The sequence below is a fragment of the Ambystoma mexicanum genome, chromosome 6p, assembly GCF_040938575.1.
Source record: "Ambystoma mexicanum isolate Mex_15411 chromosome 6p, UKY_AmexF1_1, whole genome shotgun sequence".
Classification (NCBI taxonomy): Eukaryota; Metazoa; Chordata; class Amphibia; order Caudata; family Ambystomatidae; genus Ambystoma; species Ambystoma mexicanum.
In genome coordinates, this window is record NC_090935.1 from 416558267 (window position 1) to 416574471 (window position 16205).

Here is a 16205-nt window from a genome sequence, read left to right on the forward strand (position 1 = left end):
TCAGAATAAATCAACACTGTTGTGGTTATACAAGAGCTAATATATTTAAAGGGATGGAATTACTCCGAATGTAGCAGCACTATTCAATAACCCAAAGTGCTTAAGCATAGTTAATGTGAAAATATGACACTTCTCACCATTGGGACAGTACTGCCTTGGACAGAGTTTCACAGTGAAGAAGTGAGCAAGTGATCCGGGGTCTGCAGCCCACACACACGCATGGCATTCCCATGCACCCACTTGCGCGAATTGCACCAAATTAGTGAGATTGTGCTCCAAGGCACACGCACAGTCTTTGCTCTGAGGTTTGACACACTCACAGGATGGAATTTCGTTCTCCTATCCTAGTTGTGTTGCTCTGCCTTTTGAGGGCTACTACAACCTGGATGATTATAGAGGGGTGGAGTAGGGGCAGTATTGGCCTACTGGGATGCAACTGGAAGGCTTAAACCTCCTTCTTACTTGCCTTCAGTATATGCAATACATGCAAGCCAATGTTTCCACTGTTCTGCACCCCCCCTTCCCCCTCGCACCAAGTTGGCGACTATGTGCAAATGCGGTAATATAAGTGCTGGTTATGTCACTTCCTATATTTGGGCACCACCCGGGAAATTCATAAGTCGGCTCCCCTGCCCGATTTATTAATTCAATGTTTGTCGGGTCCGTGGACACGATTAATTAATTGATTTCTGCAATGTTGGGTCCGACCAATAAACCGGGCCGTGGCGGAGGACTTTTACTGCCCCATGTGCCCCCTGGAATTGGATTATGCTTCTTTCATTACCACAGGAGTAATGAATGTGTATTAAAGAGATAAGCCGGTATATGTATTGGGCACACTGCACATGCTCAGGCAGCATCAATCATGCTTTGTAGAGGACAATGCTGGCCTAAATTGGTAACAGCCAGCACAGACATGTTGCTACAGAGGCATATTTTGGGCACAACCAGCATGTCAATGTTTTACATCAGTGACAGTGCTGTCTTACACTGTGGACACAGTGATCATTAAAATGTGTTGTGTTCTACAATGTTCTTGTCTGCTGTTGGTGACATGGAATGTACATGTTCCCCTTTAGAACTGATTGTAAACATATGGCTTTTTGGTCACTTTTCCTGCTGTAAAATGCACAATTTCAGCCCCATATTTGGAATAAAAAATCTTGGGGGGGGACCCCCCCCAAACCCTCCCTATATTGTTATAGCTCCCTCGCTACGCTCGGTCGCCCCCACTATTTCCGAGAAATATCAACACATACACACTGGAAGAAATCACAAGAAACTAACCTTTCATCACTGCCCCCGACACCAAAAGCTATCTTTGGGACTGCATGGCTATGCCCTTGATGCTATTGTGTGAAAGGTCACACACCATCGCTTTTGAATATACTGCTTTGGGTCAGGGTGTTCACTTTTGGCTCGCCGGCCCTCCGGGTGACAAAAAGTGAATGCTTCGGCCCCACATTCAAAAAGGTTGGACAAGCCTGCTCTAAATGAATATCCTGACAACCTTTATTATTTACCATGATTTTTACAGATCCCTCACCAATGTCTACCAATGGAATGTATTCATAATCCAGGCCTTGCTGTTTTATGGATTCATTCAGGCATACAAATGCATCAGAGCCTTTCATCTGCTGTCCATTTTTGCATTTCAGTGTTATTGCAAACTGTTTTGTAAATGCAGGAATAATAGTATTTTTCCTCATTTGTAATTCGATTGCATAAGGAACCAGTTGTGCACAATGATAAGCCCTTCTTTTGTCTTCAAACTCAGGTGCCGGACCACCTAGGCGTGACCATATTTTTTGATTAAGGAAATCTAACACCATACACATTCTGTGCATGATGTCATTTCCCATGTAAAATTCATTTTGTGCTCCACTCACTATCCATACATTATGGTAAATTGTTTTCTGCCCAATGCTAATTTTAAGCATGCATCTGCCTGCAATTCGGTTTCAAAGTCTGGACTGTCCAACCCAGAAACATATTGGTTTTTAATCCTAAATTTCGGGATTTCTTCCCTCTCCATAATTTTTTGCAACAATTTCTCATTAATGAAACTCCTTTCATGTTCAAGCGCTAAAGTGGCTTTTATTGTTTTAAGATAATCATTTATACCAACATGAACCCATGGTTGCTCATCTTCCATGTGTATTTCTGCCAGAGTGGTAATGTGTTTTTCTGAATCTGTTTTAGGAGCAATATTCTGTTTGCACGTTTTCTCTTTTAGATAAAAACATAATGTGTGCTCATCTATGGCAGTCTGCCAATCTTTCCTTGGGTCCAAGTATATTTGTACAGGTAGTTTTTCATTGTCGCTCTGCATTTTGTCTTGACACATTAATATGACAGTGACACTAGGTATGCAGCTATTCTGGAGATATACCTCCACAGCATCATTTGTTTTGGCAACGGTGTGACATTCATTTATATTGCTGTTTTGTGATTTTAGTTTCTTAGACCTCAATGGTTTTTTGGTTAAGGACCACAGCACTCCATTCACCCCATCTATGAGAGGAGACAATCTTTTCAGGCAATCTGTCCCCATCAGAAATGGAATTTCACAAATAGATGTGATCAATACCTCTTGTTTCATTCTGTGCTTTCCTATTTTTATGTCAACCTCAGTTACACCTATGATGGGCACCTCCTCCCCATTAAAGTTATGCACTGGGCCTTGATTTTCCTTCACTGTGATCTGACTCTGTGGAGGTCTCCCTTCATTGATACTCTTTACCAGCTCCTTGGACATAATTGTGGCCTGTGCGCCAGTGTCAATCTTAGCAAAGGTGTGGCATTTTTCTTCTACAGTGATGGGTGCATAATATCTGTCCTCAACTTCCTCTAATACACATAAGAAATGTGAATTCTTACTGATTTCAGGGCTCACCTTTCTCAGGTCTTTTTCACTTTTGGCTAAGCACATTGGTAAATGAAAAGACATTTTTCCCTCCTTTTTACCCATTTCTGTGCGAGAGATTTTATTCATTTCTCCATGTTCAGAGGTTTTTTGGAGTGTGGCCACTGTTCGCCCATCCATCTGGGTAACATCAGAGACCACATTACAATCCTCCAACTGAACATGTGTAACAACATCATTCAGCAATTTGTCATTTTTTAATTCTGTGCATTTGTGATCATTTAGTGTAATACCAGCCCTTTCAGCCTCTTCAAAAATATGTGGCTCAAAGAATTCTTCAGGTGATTGACTTGTACCCTCCTTGTGAGTATTTCCTTTTTCTGTCTGTGTTTGGTCATTGTTTTGCCTGCCCAGGGAAGGAGCTATAGCATCCCCACTTACTCCCTGTTCACTGGTATTCCCCATGCATGAGTCATTTTTCTTAAATCGGTCCCTTTGTTCTTTTGAAATTCCTAATGTTTCTTTTTCATTTGTGCAAATCTTTACTGTTTTATTTAGCTCTAAGTTAAACCGTACCTCTTTTTTAGAAGTATTTGCACTTTCTGTCACAATTTCATTTACTGGTACTTTCATTTTTAATCCATTAGGCATCTCAGAGTCGTTATGCAAAATTATATCAGAGCAATCTGTCATTTTGGCACTGCAGTTATCATGAGTACTTAGTCACTTTTCGGAAGCCCCCCGGTCATTGCTATGGCCATCAGCCCCCTCTTTGGAAGGTTGTTTTTGCGCTGTATAGAGCTTTCCTATTTGCTCAGCTAACATTTTCACTTGGGCCTCAAGGCACTGGAACCTTTCCATCTCTCTAGGATCCTCTTTCTGTGGCCTAGGTCGATATTGGTTGTTTTCCCCCTGATTGGATCTATTCTGATACCTCTCAGGTGATTGATGTCGGTTGGGATGGTTTCTGAACTCTTGATTCATTTGTGGAGTGGAGCGGGTTGCACCCATCCTTTGATTATAGTCCCCTGGTGGGGAATCATTGTACTGGCGTGGACTGTAGTTCACGTTTTGCCTCATGTCCTGTCTCTCAGATTGTGGGTACTGGCCCCTAGGTTGATTTCCATTATCAGTAAATCGATCCACATATCGGGGCCTATCCTGATTACCATATATCATGGTGCTGGGATCAAATCTGCTCTGTGTCCCCAATGACTGGTAGGGACCATCATTTCTTTGATCTTGATTTTGTCTCTGGTTATTGTTCATACCTGCCATATCAGGCCGGTATCCTACCCGGGGTCTGTCCCCTAAATACCTAGGGCTGATGTAGCTCTCTTTATTACTAGGATCATGTGATTGGAACATTGGTACAGGAAATGGCGATCTTTGTTGATTACCCCTTTGTTCAGGTGTCACATTATTTTTACCTTGGCTTTGAGCAGACTCAAGGGACATTTTGGCTGACCTGATTTCCATTACTGTGGCTGAGGGTTCTTTAGATTTAGGTCTAGTATCTTTCATTTTATCACTTTCTCTACCCTGACAATAGAGTACCTCATATAGTTTTGTGCTTTGATGTACAATCCATTCAAGGGACTTGTCACGGTCAAATTCACGGACCAATTGGGATATGATGTCTTTCTGTAGCCCATAGAAGTATGCAGTTTTAAACTCATTGGAATTTGAGTCAAAAGATACATCAAAGCGAGAAAATGCTCTTTTTAAGTCTTGTAAAAATTGGCGAGGGGATATATTAGGTCCAGCAGTAATTGTGTACGCGACTTTCTTTGCCTCCTGCAATGACTGAAAAGGAGAAAAATGACGCCTAATTTCTTTTTCAAACTCCAGCCATGTCATATTCTGCTGTTCATTTAATCCCCTTATGATGCTGGCCGTCGGGGCATCTAAAGTTAAATGAAAATATTGTCTGTACTGTTCCTTAGGTATCTGGAGTGCTTTAAAAATGTCATGTACCGCTTCTAAGTGATCCTCAATGCAGCATTCACCTCCCTTTTTAAATGGTTTGATCAGGGCTTTAATGGATTTCATTATTTTTATGGGGCTACTTGTTGCAATCCATGGAATTGCACTATTTTGTGATTCAATCCTGTTTTCAGGTGTATGAGATTGGTGGCTGCCCCCAATGGGAGTATCAAATCCCCCAAGGGCGCTGCAACCAAGTTCAGTCACCGGCCCAGTCACTGGAGCACTAGCTCTTTGGGCAGAGCTAGAATTCACCTCCACTCCATTGAATGTGGTACCCTGCCGCCTCTCCTGGGACCTGGGAATGCACATTTGCTGTTCTAAGTCCTTACACTTTTTAAGGAGTCTGGTTGCTTCATTTTGCAAATAATTATTTTCATCACTCATCTTATTAATCACCTCCTGCATGTCGCACATTTGCATTTGGCATTCATTGAACTCTTTATTTCTCTTGTCTCTTTCTTGAATCATTTTAATCATTTCTTATTCTGCACTCTGGAGATCACCTTCTTTTTCACAATGTTCTTTTTGTAAAATCTGCATTTCTGAAACAACCTCATCTTTATCCTGCCTAATGTGATCCACTAAGGCTTTTAAGTGTGCCAATTCTTGCTCACTATCTTCATATTGTTTCTTGCTTTTGGATAACTGAGTATCAAAGTCTCTGCATTTTAATTGCATGTCTTTTTGGCATACATCCAATTCTGCTCTCAACATTTCCTGATTTTTACTTGCCCCCTCTAATTCAGTCTTTAACCTGTTAATTAGCTGAGTATCATTCTCTTGCATTCGCAGGGACTTGTTTAAAATAAACCATATTTTGCCGCATAGCCGTATTAAACAGTCTTTCTCTGCACTTTTATCGGCTGCATTCAATAATCTTGTAAGGCAGACCTGAATTATGCTGCCTTCTACAAAAATATTGTCTAATTTTTCTTTCTGCACCTCACCCTGAATGCGGTTACTCCATTCCAATGTGCTATTCGATGACCAATTCCCATGTGCAAACAACTTTGCCTCTAAATATTGCACTAGATCTGAGAATGTGGTTTCCCTTTGTGACATTCTGAAATTCGTTTTTAGTGGCACACTGCTATTATAAAATGGGTTCCCTTTAATGTGCAAATGGCAGTGTGAGACACGCTTGCCACGCCCAGTAGGTACTCTATGATCACTTTCCCGGCCTGCAACGCACCATAAATATGTAGGGTATTTTGTGGAGATTTGGGGCCTGACGGTATTTTATTATCGCCGAAAAATAACTTAGCAATAATCACTCTTTGTATTCAGATTTGGCCATGTGCAACAATAATACAGTGGACATGCATTATTTCAGCACCCAGGCATGCATATTTGGTATACGTGGTTGGTATGCGTATTTGGTGGTATTTTGGTGAGCATTATTCCCTTGTTTTATTGGTGGCCCCAATGTCCAGAATCCCTTATCTTTGCTTAGATTTTTCGTGTAATCACTAGAGAGACCTCAGGCCTACATTTCAGGAATACCACATTTTCAGTGTTAGTGTTAGTGTGCCACCATGGGCAATCTCACTGACTTATTTACGACAGAGAGCTATATGTGGTAATTTCCACTACCTTATATACGGTAGGGAACTATGTCCAGAGAGTCTCTCTTCCCGTTGGCTCATGTACCTCCAACGAGCTATGCTACAATCACTCACAACTGTTCATACTGAATCTGATCATGCAAAATGACAATTGCACTGTTTAAAAATCTCCCCTCATCAGCACTGTATTGGTAAATAGAAGACACACCACCTGTCTGCTTTCAAGTATTTTTCTGTATTATAAAAGTTGCATTTAAACACGATCTCACTCTTTACAGAAATAAATAAAACAGCACATTAACAGCATTGCCTGAAATACACTGAAAAAAAAAACTGGCAGAGAACAGAACATAATTTGCAACATTAACGTGTGATTAAGGCACCGGAATCTCTTTTCCTACTCTGACTGAACATTCTCGTCTCGTACACACTTAGCTCCCACACTTATGTAATTACCTTATCTGTTCAGTCAAGTTTTCTTTAGCTGTTCTCTTTCTGAATGTGGCTCCCTTGAAGATTAACCCCAGTAAAAAGGAACGCCTGCCTTCTCAAACCGGGGTCATTGCCTGGAATTCTCAGCTTTTGCAGATAGGAATGCTCCAACCAGGAAAAGGTCTTCCTCCCAGCTCTGCCAAATCACTCCCTCTAGCATGATACTTGCTATGACGCTGCTCCAATCAGAATCAATCATGCCATCTCCTCCTTCTCTACACAATGGCTCATTTTTATAGTAATACTTTGTAACCGACTGATTTCCTGTTCTTTCGAGCTCTTTTGCTTCCTGTAATTATGTGGACAGGGCAGCAGAGAGGAGAAAAAAAAATGGATGTGCGTTTAAAAGTTCACTTTCAGAATAGGCCTAATTCTGCAGTGGAGACACATTTTTATTAGTGGATTATGTTTCATTAGTCAGGTTAGTTATCAGTAAGGTTAGTTATTATTTTCAAATGTGTCTCTCGCACCATAGGCATTTCAGGTGAAAAATAGTGTGCATTTTTGAATGTGCACGTGTGCTTTTAACTGTAAAAATAGATTTGCATCTTATATGTTAAAATCGTTTTTGACTGAATGGCCTGTCTTTCCTTGTTAATTTGGTAACACATATAGCAATGCACCGCACCCTTGTGGTGGTGCTGCAAAAAAGAAATTGCTACCTGTGCAGTAGTGCTGTACTCTGTACTGTTTGCTACCTGTGCAGTAGTGCTGTACTCTGTGCTGTTTGCTACCTGTGCAGTAGTGCTGTACTCTGTGTTGTAACACGCCAAATATCCTTACAGAAGTTACCACCATCCCTCAGCACCATTTCCGCCAAAGAACTCAAGTGTGCCCTCATCAACGCTAGATCTATCACGGCCCACGCGTTGGACATCTCCGACCTCATCACCACTCAAAACCTCGATTTCATAGCCATTACTGAAACTTGGTTACACACAGCCTCTGGCCGACTCCTTGCCCTCGCCATCGCCAACGGCTTCTCTATCATTAGAGATGACCGTCAATCAACTTCCAAAGGAGGTGGAGTCACATTCATACACAGAAATAACATTACACTCAGAATCATCCCCAACACTGAGCTCAGTTCCGCAGAATCCCTCTCGGTGAAACTCACCCTATCTCCAACTAACACTGCTACTCTCCACCTTATCTATAGACCTCCTGGACCACTTGGCTCCTTCATAGATGAGATCACGGCCATCCTGACCGTCAATACCAAACCCAACTCTCAGGTATTGCTTCTAGGTGACCTTAACTTGGGCCTTCTCGACACCAAGGATCACTTGGCCTCTGAGGACGCTACATTAGTTAATTTAGCCTTCCAACAACGCATTGACGAACCTACCCATATTAAGGGCAGGATGCTCGATTGGATTACTGACCTTAATTGCAACACATCCATAAGTTCCAACCACGCCTGTGCCTGGTCCGACCACCACATCATCATCTTCCACTTACCAGCGACCAAACCTCTCACTACTCCCATGATAGCTCCAGCCACTCCCACAAGGAATAAAAAAGACATCACCAAGGATAAACTCCTCCCTCTCATCCTTCCCATCTTGAATAAATGCGTGCCCCAACATAACAACCCCACAGTCTTAGTAGATATCTTCAATCAAACACTGCTTAAAGCCATTGACAATATAGCACCGCTCAAATTATGGAAAGCCAAATAACAAGCCCACTTGAACTCCTGGTTCACCCCGCAGTTAAGAACTTTATGCAAAGAAAAACGTAAGGCTGAATCACTCTGGAAGAGCCACCCATGTGACGCTAACAAAGATCGTCTCATCATCACCACCCACAATTACAAGGAAGCGATTCTTCAAGCCAAAAAGGAGACCTACAACCAACGCATCTTACAAGCTGAATCTAACACTAAGGAGTTATTTAAAATCCTTAAAGAATTGGAATTCCCATCCCCTGCGCCTGACACCTGCATTAAAGACAGTAAATGGTGTAACAACATCCAAAACGCTCTCCTCAACAAAATCACCACCTTGCAATCGAAAATGAACGCCAAACAAACTACCTTACTCACCAACCCCCCTACTAAATGCTCCAATACTCCGACGGCCTCCTTTACTCACACCCCCTTTAGCTTCACCCCAGTCACCATCCTTGAGGTCGAAAACATCATTCTCAATTTAAAACCCTCTAACTGCCAAGGTGACCCCTGCCCAGCATCTATCATTAAGGAAGCAGCACATGACCTCGCTCCTTTTATAACCACCTTCATTAACTCTTCATTCCTAACTGGAACGGTACCCAACAACTTAAAGGATGCGTGGGTTATCCCTCTCCTAAAAAAAACAACTCTAGACCCTGAAACATCAACTAACTACAGACCGATTACCACCATACTGTTCCTACTCAAAATACTTGACAGAGCAGCATACCTGCAGATTCAGAACTACTTAGAGACCAATAACCTCCTCGGCTCAAGACAATCTGGCTTCAGACCTAAGCACGGGACTGAAACAGCATTACTTTATCTCAAAACCCAAATTGAGGACCTTAAAGACAACAGTAAACTGGTCCTTCTACTACTACTGGACCTATCAGCTGCCTTTGATTTGGTCAATCACCAAATACTTTGGCGGCACCTGAAGCCAGCGGCCCACTTCTCTGACAACGCTTCCAACTGGATTAGGTCATTCCTTGACAACAGGCACATGAGAGTTTTCTCCCCTACGGCATCGGCCGATCCCACACCAGTCCCTTGTGGAGTCCCGCAAGGATCCTGTGTCTCCCCTACCCTCTACAATGTCTTCACCAAACCACTATTTGATGTGCTTGACTATCTGGGTGTCACCTACACGAATTACGCTGATGACACCCAGATACTCATACCCATCACTGGTGACTACATTGCTGACTCTAAAGCCCTTAATGACATTTACCTTGTCATACAAGCCTGGATGGCCCAGCACAAATTGTGCCTCAACAATGACAAGACTGAGCTTCTCATCTTAGGCACGCAACAGAGACTTAACAAACTGAGTCCCCTGTTCGGCTCCTTCAACATTGACGGTAATCTGATTAAAGTATCTAAAGACACCAAAACTCTGGGTATATACCTGGACGCCTCCTTGACACTGACCAGACAAACCAATGCAGTTGCCGCTGCATCTGCATACACCTGCAAATGGATCTCGGCCTGTCGCCCATTCCTTACTGCCCAGAATTGCATTATCCTGGCCAGGACCTTGATTATGTCCAAATTGGACTACTGCAATGCACTGTACCAAGGCACTAACCAGGGTAATCTCAACAAACTTCAGACGACCCAAAACAATGCCATTAGAGCAGCCCATAACTTCACCCGATCAGCCCACATCTCAGAAACCAGGAAGAACCTCAATTGGCTCTCAGTTGCCCAAAGGATCTCCCTGAAAATGCTGGCCCTCACATACAAATGTGTTAACCACCAGGCCCCCTCATACCTAGACTCGCGATTCACTCAATATACTCCAGCACGAGCACTCAGATCTGCACAAACCCAAGGTCTTGCAATCCCTAGATTCAAGCTTCATTCTGCTGGGGGCGCTAGCTTCCCTGTCCTGGCAGCCAAGCTTTGGAACACTGTACCACTCATGATCAGAACGCTTCCTTCTTTTAACCAATTCAAACACAAAGCCAAGCTTTGGTTAGCAACATCCCACTAACAACCGCTCTTATGTTTTTGGACGGGCCATCTGGGACCTAGCTCTGTTCTGCTCCGTTCTGTTTGTTGCCTTGATTTGTAACGTCATTTGTATACTCTGTGTACAACCTGTTGGGACTATTGTGATGATATGTCTACTACTGTAATGTAATGTTCCACTACCTGTAATGTGATGTTCTACTAAGATATGCGCCCGGTTGCCTTTGGGCCTGGTCTGCGCTATACAAATAAATAAAACAAACAAACAAGAAACACGTCCTACTGCATGGCCCTGTAGCCACGCCCCCCAAAACAACTTTGGATACTTCACAAATCTTTTCCCTTCAAGAGCCTTAATGTTTCGGAAAAACGTATAGACAAGCACATTATTCCCCTTTTGGAGATGATGGGCTTTTGTTTACCTGATCCTTTCTGTATGCTGAGGATGCAGCCCTTTCCTTTTCTACAGCTATGCCCTCAATGGCCAGCCACATTGCCTACATCTGACTTTTCCTCAGTTGTGTCAGAAGGAAGTCTCTGCTGGAAGGTCCTCCCCCATTTCACTGACCACCCCTTTCCTCATGCAACTTCTTAGTCTGTTGCTAACAAAAGTTGCTTCCAGCTTTGAATGTTTCCCAAATGCCTTGCTTTCTAATTTAGTTATCTAAATGGTGTCTGACTACCTAATTGCTCATTTCAGAATCCCTAAGGAATTCTTGAGCACTATGTACATTCCATTTGTGAATGTTGAGGCCCCCCAGGGGGTGGTAATATGATTTGTGTTGAGACATTCCTCATAATGGTGCATGGTGGTAATGAATGTGTAGGAAGGTAAATAAAAATATTTCAGGAATCTGGGGAATTATTGGAGTACATGAAGCATCATTCGTCATGTAAACAAAGCCTGTGCAGTTTTTCTTTTCAATCCTAGTAGACATTGGATAGGGAAAAGCCACCTATTGGCTTTTGTAATACGTGTCCCACCCCAAGGAGCTCCTCCGCCCAACCATTCACAGGAGTAGTGCTGAGATATAGCTTTGAGGAGCTCTCGGGGGTACTAGCTGAAGGCCACTAGGCCCTCCATCTTGGATCCAGCCAGCTTGGACTAGACAAGACAATGGGTTCTTATTCATTTCCGGGAACACGTCAGGGGGTTGTGGCTCAACGTCCAAGGAGGTGGATGCTGGATATCATCAGACCAGAGTGACCGACCCGGAACATCACATGATGAGATTTTAGATCCACCATTTAAGCACTGGTCCTATCCCACCTGGAAGGAGTCAATGCACAACTTGAAGGTCTGCCGTTCCTCCCTTCTGCCCCTGACAAGGGTCTGCCCTCCCTTGTGCTCTTGAGAAGGGTCCTACATGTGGCTGCATGCCTCATCAAGGGTCTATGCAGATATGACCACATCACCCCCATTCTCATCGACCTTCACTGGTTCCCACTGCATGCACAAATCACCTTCAAGTCTTGCTGCATCATCTATTTTTTTTTTTTTTTTTTTTTTAAAACACTTTTTATTGGCATTTTCTTAAAGGTTACATTTCAAGGTTGCATTTAATGAAGGTACTCATAGCCGAATAAGGTGTGAAAGAAACAGGTAACAACAAAAAGTAACAACAAACATGCACAGTCTCTTTGCATCATCTATAAGACAGTTGCCCTCAGCATCTCTGGCGGACAGCACGCTACCAGAGGCCAGGACACGTGAAGACTTAAAAACCGCCACTGGAAAGGACAACTTCCTTTCCGCTTTCCCTTTGGGGTGTTTATTATTTTGTCCCATTACCTTTTCCCTTTGGGGTGAGAAGTGCATTGTCTGTTTATACTAAGACAGTGGGCTGAACACGTCAGAGGGTTCGTGAGGCCAGCAGCTTCTGCAGTTTCTTCAGTATCCTGTCAGAATTAAAGACCCACGGTAAGTATTACTGCCTGAGATACTGTCATGGACCCTGCAGAGACCTCGGGGGTTCTGTTGAAGGAATTAAGGGGAGCTTCTGCTGTTTCTTCAGGATCTTGACAGAATGAACGACCCACAGTAAATATCACCGCCTGAGCAGCCTTATGGACCCTGCAGAAATTCCCACAGGGACCTTGGGGGTTCTGTTTAAGGAAATAAGGGGAAGTTCAGAGAGTCCTGTAGAGAGAACAAGGTCCTCAGTCAAAGGTTGGAGGAGTTGAGGGTACAGCTTATGGGGAAGGTGATAGGCAAACATTGTTATTTTAATGAGCCACCTGAGCTACTGCCGGAAGTGGAGATTACAGGAACCAGTGGTGGAGTAGTGAGTGGTGTTGGAGAAGGAGAGGTTAGAATGGTTAAATATGTAGGTATTGGTCATGCTGCAACAAGATTTTGAGGCTGTCATATTCCCTTCTGCCCCTGACAAGGGTCCGCCCTCCCTTGTGCCCCTGACAAGGGTCCTGCACGTGGCTGCATGCCTCATCAAGGGTCTATGCTGATATGTTTGCTGCAAGATCTTTTATGTTTTGAAATGTTCGTAGGTCTAGCTAAGGGGGACAGATCTTGCAGCCTTAATTAGTTGCCCTTTTGTCTTTCCTTTGTTTAATGTTCTATGCTGATATGACCACATCACACAGGTTCTCATCGACCTTCACTGGCTCCCACTGCATGCACAAATCACCTTCAAGTCTTGCTGCATCATCTATAAGACAGTTGCCCTCAAGTCACACAGCTACCTTGCAGAGAAACTCAGCATCTCTGGCGGACAGTACACCACCAGAAGCCAGGACATGGGAAGACTTGAAAACCGCCACTGGAAAGGACAACTTCCTTTCCGCTTTCCCTTTATGGTGTTTATTATTTTGTCCCATTACCATTTCCCCTTGGGGTGAGAAGTGCATTGTCTGTAAATATGTAGGAATTGGTCATGCTGCAACAAAACTTTGAGCGCTAAAGAAAGGTTTAATATTTGAGAGCTACATTTTCTATGTCGTCCAGAGGCTTTTCTTCAGATGTGGCCAAGGTGCCATTCATTTTATCATATCTATTGGGGGATGCAGCTGCATAGTCGGTTTCTCTGATGGCTCAGACAAATCAAATTTTAAGGGATTTTGAGTTGTTTTTAGTTGAGTTTAGATGAATGCTTGATCGAAGGCAGGTGACCCAAGAGGTCTATGGTGAACTTTTGGATTTGAAGCAAGGCTCAAAGGATTTGTTAGGCTTGTTACAGTTTAAGACGCTTGTGCTAGAAAGTTGTTGATTTTATAGTTGGATTATGATAAGTAAGCCAGGGCATGCCCAGTATCAATTTCAACTGGGGTGCATCAATGAACTCAAAAACAATTTCCTCCCAATATTCCCAGTCCTACCCATAGAGGGAATCACTTAACACAAAAACTATTTCCTCCCAATATACCCCTCCTACCCATAGACGCAGTGGAACAGTTTCATGAGAAGTATCAATTTCAACTGGGGTGCATATATTAACTCAAAAACGATTTCCTCCGAATGTATCCCCTCATACCCATAGACGCAATGGGACAGTTTCATGAGTTATTTAACAAAGTGCAGATATTTTGTAAGTGGCACGGTTATACACTGATTCTTAAAACCATAAGCCTCCCACCGCTGCCACCAGTGTAAAGACTGGCGGGGGTGCCTGTACTCCTGCTCTCTATATGGTAGAGGAGAGGCACAGAGGACCCCAGCCAAGATTCTCTATTACGGTAGCAATGGACGAGCAATCAAGGCCTAGCTTCTCAGGAGGTGATGCAGGCTGGTTCTTAAGTACAGTGTAGTCCCCAAGCACCCACAAAGGAATGTCCACACACTGTATTAGTTAAAACATAGTCTTTATATAATTAAGGTTCATGGTTATATACACAATCACAATAACTCACTTTGTGCTCAGTTAATCTACAATGGCAAATATATACAGTTCTAAGTGGTACCACAATTATTATCAGATTTCATTAAAGTGCATCAACTGTACTCTGGTCAAATATCACACAAATCACTTAATAAAGGTAACCAACAATAGACATAGGAGGATCCAGTGGTGGAGTAGGGAGTGGTGTTGAGGAAGGAGAGGTTAGAATGGTTAAACATGTAGGTATTGGTCATGCTGCAACAAAACTTTGAGCGCTAAACAACGGTTTAATATTTGCGAGCTACATTTTCTATGTCGTCCAGAGGCTTTTCTTCAGATGTGGCCAAGGTGCCATTCATTTTATCATATCTATTGGGGGATGCAGCTGCATAGTCGGTTTAACTGATGGCTCAGAAAAATCGAATTTTAAGGGATTTTTAGTTGTTTTTAAGTTTAGATGAATGCTTTATCGAAGGCAGGTGATCCAAGAGGTCTATGGTGAACTTTTGGATTTGAAGCAAAGCTCAAAGGATTTGTTAGCCTTGTTACAGTTTAAGACGCTTGTGATAGAAAGTTGTTGGCCGGTACAGAAAAGGGCTTCACTTTTTTATTGTGGGTTGAAGGAAGAACTACCGAATGCTAGCTGCTTGTGAAGGATTAATTGATCTGGTAATGCAGCTTGATTTTAGGTTGAGTGAGAGGCAAGGAGAAAGTAGAAGAAATATACCAGAGTCACGTCAGTGGGTGAAGGGGGATCGTCCAAATTGGGAGGCAGTTTCTTTAGAAAATAAGTTTCCAGCTCTTTCCTTTAGTCCACATCCTCCTTTGAGTACGGAAGAAAAGGAAAAGAGAAGAAATGATCAATTATGTTTCTATTGTGGCAAAGAAGGTCATTTTGTAGGGAATTGTTCTAAGTACCAGGAAGTTCATGTCGCCGCAAAACAGGATTAAGCCAGTAGCTAACACTGTGCAGAAGGCTATCCCCCACAAAACTCTAAATGTATCCTTATTTTCCGGTGAGGAGTTGATTGGTGAAGGGCCAGGTATGCTGGATTCAGGTGCTACATACAGGTAATTATCTGGATTGGGGGTTGGCAAGGTCTTTGGTCATTTCATTTAAATCTAAAGAACTCATTGAACAAGTGTGGGCAGTGGATGGCACACAGTTGTCTTCAGGGCCAATAACTCACACATGAAACTGTCCCATTGAGTCTATGGATATGAGGGGTTACATTGGGAGGAAATTGTTTTTGAGTTAATATATGCACCCCAGTTGAAATTGATACTTGTCATGAAACTGTTCCACTGTCTCTATGGGTAGGAGGGGTATATTGGGAGAACATAGTTTTTGTGTTAAGTGATTCCGTCTATGGATAAGAGTGGGAATTGTAAGGATATTTGGCGTGTTACAGCACAGAGTACAGCACTAATGCACAGGTAGCAATTTTTTTTTGATGCAGCACCAAATGCCTACGGTGCATTGCTATATGTGTTACCAGATTAACAGGGAAAGACAGGCTATTCAGTCAAAAACGATTTTAACATATAAGATGCAAATCTATTTTTACAGTTAAAAACACACGTGCACATTCAAAAATGCACACTATTTTTTACCTGAAATGCCTATGGTGCAAGAGACACATTTGAAAATTAATAACTAACATTACTCATAAATAACCTGACTAATAAAAATTGAATTTAACATAACCCACTAATAAAAATGTGTCTCCACTGCAGAAATAGGCCTACTCTAAAAGTGAACTTTTAAACGCACATTCATTTTTTTTTCGTTTTCTCTGCTGCTCTGT